Source organism: Lygodium microphyllum, chromosome 18 (genome assembly GCF_053477565.2).
Source record: "Lygodium microphyllum isolate KBCC chromosome 18, Lygodium_microphyllum_v1.1.10, whole genome shotgun sequence".
NCBI classification, from domain to species: Eukaryota; Viridiplantae; Streptophyta; class Polypodiopsida; order Schizaeales; family Lygodiaceae; genus Lygodium; species Lygodium microphyllum.
In genome coordinates this window covers 119621914-119628340 of record NC_141152.1, presented here as the reverse complement: position 1 = coordinate 119628340, position 6427 = coordinate 119621914, and positions in this window count along the sequence as shown.

The following is a 6427-nucleotide window of genomic DNA, read 5'->3' as shown; positions in this document are numbered from 1 at the left end:
CAATTCTTTAAAAAAAAAGAGAGAGAAAAAAAAGCACGAGAGCTTACTTCACTCACTACACTAGGGTTTACACCTAGCCCCTCCCCCACTTCACGCTTAGGGCACATCAAGGGCCGGACTTCCAGACCTGTCACCCTAAATTTTGCACTACACCTCCAACAACACACGAACTGGGTCCTCAAGTGTGGGAAATTACCAAGGGCTTACCCAAGGTTAGACCCATCTCCCAGTTCCACTACACGTGCACTTACACCACACCGTGAGACAGACACACCCCTTAGGGAGTGCACAACTTTCTCTTGCAAGCTATGATCATGACTCAGTGAATGGCTACCAAGCTAAAGAAGATCATCCGTGACATCCACTAATGACCAAGAAATTTTCCCTGAGTCGGACAGGACACCACTACAATAGCTTCAGGAGCTTTTGCATACTCCGATGGTTGGATGGACCAACATGCTTGATGTAGCCGACCATCTGCCTGTTGATGGCTACCATGACTGAACCAAATCAAGCAAAAGGAAAACTCAGTGATGGACCCACCATTGGCATAGACTTTGGAACCTCATAGTCTCCAAATGATTAGAGATTCCTATATGCAAAACCTTTATCAGCTACCGTCGCAGAATGGGAGCTATAACTATGTGAGAAATGCTGAGCATCTGCATGAAATCTAAAGCAGGACTGAATCTCTCCCAGTCATCGTTAATCAAACTCCATCACCTCTCATTAATAACAACACCTTTTCATTGTGGTCATCTACCCACCAGTTCCACTTAGCAACAACCCCAACTATCCCACTACTTCTCACCACGGCGCCATGGGACTGGCACTCGACTAGGAGGGGGGTAATGTTAACCCTCAAACAAACAAAGGTGGAAATTTTGGAAAAGCTGAAGTAGAAGACAAGGCCAAGGCAAAAGTGAAACGGAAGACGAAGGCACGCCAAGAAAAATCTAAAACACAAGAAGCGTATAAAAGTCCTAAATAAGGGAAAAAATGCACAAGAAAAAGCGCAAGTCAATACTTTTGTAAAAAAGCACAAGCGCATCATGATTTAATTTAAGGAGCACTGGACTCTCACCCGTGCAATTTGTAAAGGTAGATGGGCGGTAGGAAGGAAGCTAGGAAGATAGGAGAACAATGGGAAAAAGGGCCTAGGCCACGACCGGCCATGTAAAAAAGGGGATAAGGGGATGACCACCCAAAAGGGATTTAGGGTTTTGTATATAAAGTTGAAAAGTGAATGAGAATCTCATTCTTGTGTGTGACCAAGCTTCTTCTTCTTCTTCTCTTGTTTCTTGCATTCTTGCTTGTGCTTGAGTGAGGGATTGAGGGAGTGTGAGGGAGTGAGGGAGCGAGTGTGTGAGAGTGAGGGATTGTGGAGAAGAAGCTCCCCATCTTCTCTCTTCATCTTCTCTTCTTTTCTTCTCTTCTCTTTTCTCGCGCGGCTATGGAGAATGGAGCTTGACGGAGAGGGCTTGAGGTTGCTTGAGCTTGCCGCAAGGATCACAGAGCTACCGGAGTGCAAGAGAGAGGAGGGAACTCGATCAAGCATCAAGGTAAGCTCACTACACCTGTACGGTAGGCATTGCTTGTTGGGTATGTGAGATTAGCCATGGCCGCTTGGCTTGAAACGCTTGATCAATAACCGGTCCGTAGGTTTCAGGGTAGAGCTCCGTAGCTCCCCTTCAATCTCTGGAGTTGGTGGTGGGGGCCTTTGTTTGTACTTGGGAAGTAAAGAAGGTGCACTACCTGGGGCTGTGTATGCCTTATCGTGGAGTACGTGGTGCCCGTGCTTGTGGAGTTGGGAGATGGGTCTACCTTGGGCAAGCCCTCGCTGGTATCCCACACTTGAGAATCCAGTTGGTGAATGTTGTGCGGTGCAAGGGGCTTAGGGTGACAGGTCTAGTAGGTGAGTGTTACCTCCCTAGGTGTGTCCTACCCTTGATGTACCCTAAGCGGGAAGGGGGGAATTAAAATGAGGCTAGGGTATTAGGGAAGGGACGGAGCCGGCTGCTGATTCCGGGGCCACCAGACGCACCTAAGTTGAGAACCCCTAGATGTAGTGATTGTGATCGATGCAACTTGCGGTGGCTATGTATGATTTTTTTTTCCTTGTCTTTTTTTTCTTCTTCTTCTTCTCTCTCTTTTTTTTTTCTTTCTCCTTTTTTTTGAACAAATAGTTTCTTGAATTTGGTGAAGTAGTATAAGATAACGGATTCATTTTCTGGGTGTATGATTTTTTTTCTTGTCTTTTCTTTCTTTCTTTCTTTCTTCTTCTTCTTCTTCTTCTCTTTTTTTTTCTTTCTCTTTTTTTTTGAATAAACAGTTTCTTGAATTTGGTGAAGTAGTATAAGATAACGGATTCATTTTCTGGGTTCATGGGTGTGGGATGGGGAGATTGGGGGATTTAATGATTTACTAAGGAAGTGCCTACTTAGCATATACACTTTTTGGCCTATTCTAATGTGGACAAGTGTGGTGGAAAAGAATGGATGGCTACATTTGGTGAGTTGGCTGTCATTCATGTCCTTAAGGAGGGCCATGCAAAAGGATGGGAGTAAAGTAGCACGCAGCATTAGCCGAGTCATGGCACACCCATCTATTCCCACATTAATGTTAAAAAAGTGTGGTGGAAGATGGTACTCTGCTGGTGCGAGGGGTTTCTTGAGGAGAGTCCTAAGTAATCTAGCATAATTACATGTTGTTACAAAGGCAGGGTCTGGGCAAGAGGAGAATTCCATTAGGAAATGGGCCATGGAGTCCCATAGATCTTGTTCTGAGAAGGCAAGCGCCTCCTTTGGTTTTGTGGCATTAACATTGTAGATCTTTGGAAAGTCGTATCGGCCATGGATGTCAGGGTCAAAATCTACTCCCATCCTCCGAGGATATGGTAGATAGGTTGGGTCATTCCATTTGAAGGGTAGGGAGCCACAAAATGACATCCATATGTCCACGTTGCCATTCCAGACTCTTCTCCTCCACTTAGGTTGGGATTTGTAGCCTTTCATTGTGTGGGATACCTCCTCAACCTTGTTTTCCTTGTAATTTGGGGATTCTGTCCCCCAAGCCGTTGTATTTTTCTCTCTTTCAGCAAGCCCATATTTCAGCAAGCCTTCTTCCCATGGTGATTACTTCTATTACTGCTTCAGTGGATAGTACTTTGCTTAAGCCCGCTAGATTTCGGAAGGTAAAGTCAAAGGGTTGGTGGCGATTTTCCCACTATTCCCACATCGACAGCTTTGTATTCGAGTTCATGGATAAGCATTCCCTTTCTAGTGGGATGGGCAGTTGTGGAACTGCAAGCCATTGTGCTTGAGCTCTTTTGCATTCTTGACCTAACATTCTGGCCCTCTTCTTTTTTGCTTCTGCCTTTCTTTCCACTGTGTTATCTTGTTCTTGAGGGGGACTCTGGTTGTGGTGGGATCCAATCCTGATCTTGTTGCATTCCTTCATGGCTTGACCCTACCTGCCTCTTGGGTTTGTCGTTCTTGAAGCTCTAAGCCATCAATCTCTTCCGGTCAAGCCTGCTCCCAATCAATTCTCTTGTTGATCTTGATCAATTGGATTGAGGCTTGTGTCTTGAACCTGGGAGAGCACATCCCTTCTTTGATCACCTTGCGGGCTATTTCTAGTTTTCTTTTAACCACATCAACTGCCTCCTCCTCCTCCTCATAGAGTGTGACGTCTAAGATTGTGCTGAGGAAGGTAGGTTGTTGGACTTCGAGACTAGTTTGAGTGGTGCCTGCCCTATCTTCTGCTAATATTCAGCCTCCCTCTACAAGGGCCAAGCAGCTCGCTAGATCCTTCACTTGCTTCTTGATCTTGGCTTCCCATTCCCTTGCCTTCTTTTTCATTTCTTCAAGGCCTTCACTTTACCTTGTGACAAGGCCACTATCATTGGCTCCTGCCTTTTCCATTTTTCTACAAGGTCCTCTTTTTCTTCTACTAGGCACCCGACCTCCTTCTCTAGGGTTTCTCGTTCTTCCCTTTGTTGTTGCATTCCACGTTCTACTTCTTCTCTCTCTTTTTTCCATTCTTCCTGCTCTTTTGCTCTCTTTGCTTCGAGTGCGGCGAGCTCTTCCATGCCCTCTTGGAGTTTTCTCACCTATGCTTTGAGCTCTGCTTGTTGTAGAACTAGGAGTTTGTATTCCCTTTGCATTGCACCAGCTCTTGGTTCTCTTCCTCTAGTATTTTTCACCACTGTTCTTCATTGTCTTCCTTGGCCCTTAGCTCTGCTTTCAACGCATGGATTTCTTTTTGTTGCAAGGCCACTTGGTAGGTCTTTTCTACCCGAGAGGCATTTGCAATTTCCCTTTCCATTTCTAGCTTTGCCAATGCTACTCTCTTCTCCTCCTTTGCCCTTTCCAACTAAGCATAGAGCTCCCTAACATGCTCATCCTAGTGGGCGTGCTGCGTCTCCATGGTGGTAGTATCTATTTTTGGTCCTTGGGCCCCTATTGAGATTTGGCGTCTACAGTTGCTGGTTTTTTCACTCTTGTCATTGGGGTTCCCACATTGGAGGTGGGCATTGGGGTGTGTGCCTTATTGACCAAGAACTGCACCCATGCCATGAGGTTTCTGGCATCCATTGTGGGTGGGGTGCCTTGCGTTGCTGTGATGGTCAGGGTATTGGGCAAGAGGGTAGATGGGGTTAAGTGGAGTGTAGCCTTGCCATTTCCTTTTGGGGGACGGGTGGAGGTAAGTCTTCTGACCCTTGGGCATTGGTTCTCAGGCTCATTGTTGCTAGTTCCTCCTGCCTAAACTGCTATTCTATGGACATGTGCACAGCTTGTGCCAAGTCCTTCTCTTATTTCCTTCCCAACTCCTCCTCCTGTTCAGTAGCTTTTCTCCTCCTCTCTTCCTCGGCTCTTTTTGACTCATCCTTGGCTTCTAGTAGGTCTGCTTCCTCCTTTTTCTTCCTCTCTTCCTCCTACTTATTCTTTGTCGTCTTTTTTTAATGTGTCTTTGCCTTCCTCTTGTTGCTGGATTGAGCTTCTTGCTCTCCCTCCTCTTCACTAACAATCCTCTCACTTGATTGTTCTTTGTTGTGATGAGGAGGTGACCTCTCAGCTGTTTCATTTGATCCCTCTTCTCTATCTTTCGCCTCTTGGATAAGGGCAGTCAAGACTCCTCCATACCCTATGAACAAGGCCTTGGCTAAGGGCTTCTTCCTGTTAGTTCCCTTTGATGTTGGGGATTCTCCACCCGTCGGTCTTCTTCCAAGGTCAAGTGTCTTGGCTGATTGGTCTATGGTTTTCCTGAGATAGCCGTTCCAATCCACTTCATGCAATGAATGAGACACCACACTCTCCAGCACGGGCACGCTGATCCTATGCATGAGCAAATTGTATCTTAGGCTAGAGAAGAGGGTGTGGATCACCTTGACTTGCAATCGGATCTCTGTGTTGGGAATGTCCTAGATACTTATGCCATCATTTGTTAAGACACTTTCCTTCTTCGTATCGGGGTCATACATCCTTAGGAATTCCACACAACTAGTGTGGTTAGGAACTTTTCGATATCCATGGCAAGGTTGCACTGATCCACGATCCTCTTGACGGCTTCCTCGTTGGTCACTACCCCTTCGATGTTGCGGATGCTCCTAAACCTGAGCTGGCTGTACACTCAATTTTCAAGGGAGAGGCTATATTTTGCTCTTTCCTCTTCCATAAAGGGTAGGTGATGGGCTCAATCTTGCTGTGACATCTTCGGCTCCTGCATAAGCCATGGTTTGCCATTAGTGCAAATAGTTACTCACTGAAAGAAAAGACTTCATGCTTGGCAGATTAAATTGTTTTTAGTACAGAATTAGACTTTTTTGTCCAAGAAGTCTAAGTCTATTACTTTCAAATTTTATTGGAAATTTCTTAGTCACAAGTTGCTTTGTCCTACCATTGAGGTCCCTCATGTGTGATCTTCCTTTATGGTTTTTCTTATGTGTTTGGTTTGATTCACCTTACCTCCCCCCTCTTTGAATTGAGAAGAATACTTTCTAGGATTAAAGGGTTAGAGGATGAAGTGCATTCAACGCATAATCTTAGTGCTTTATGTTATAAGATCCGAGATACATGCTCAACTTTATTATATACTTAAAAGATATATGGCAAATATTATGCTGGCACAGAGAGAGAACATATGAGAGAAAGGAAAGATGTAGAGAGAGAGAGAGATAGAGAGATTGACAACACACTAGGGACTGGAAGATGGGCCAGATCCCCTCGCCCTTGTGGAGTTATATTATTGACAAGGAGCAAGCTCCTCCATTACACATAAACCACTTATTACTTGTAGATCTTGGGAACAAGATCATGGTTCCTTGCATGGTATAAAACTAGCTAACACTTGCATAACTTGGAAGTTAATACCTTTTTTATCCTTCTTGAGTATCTCCTTCTCTCCTACACATATTATGTAGGGATCT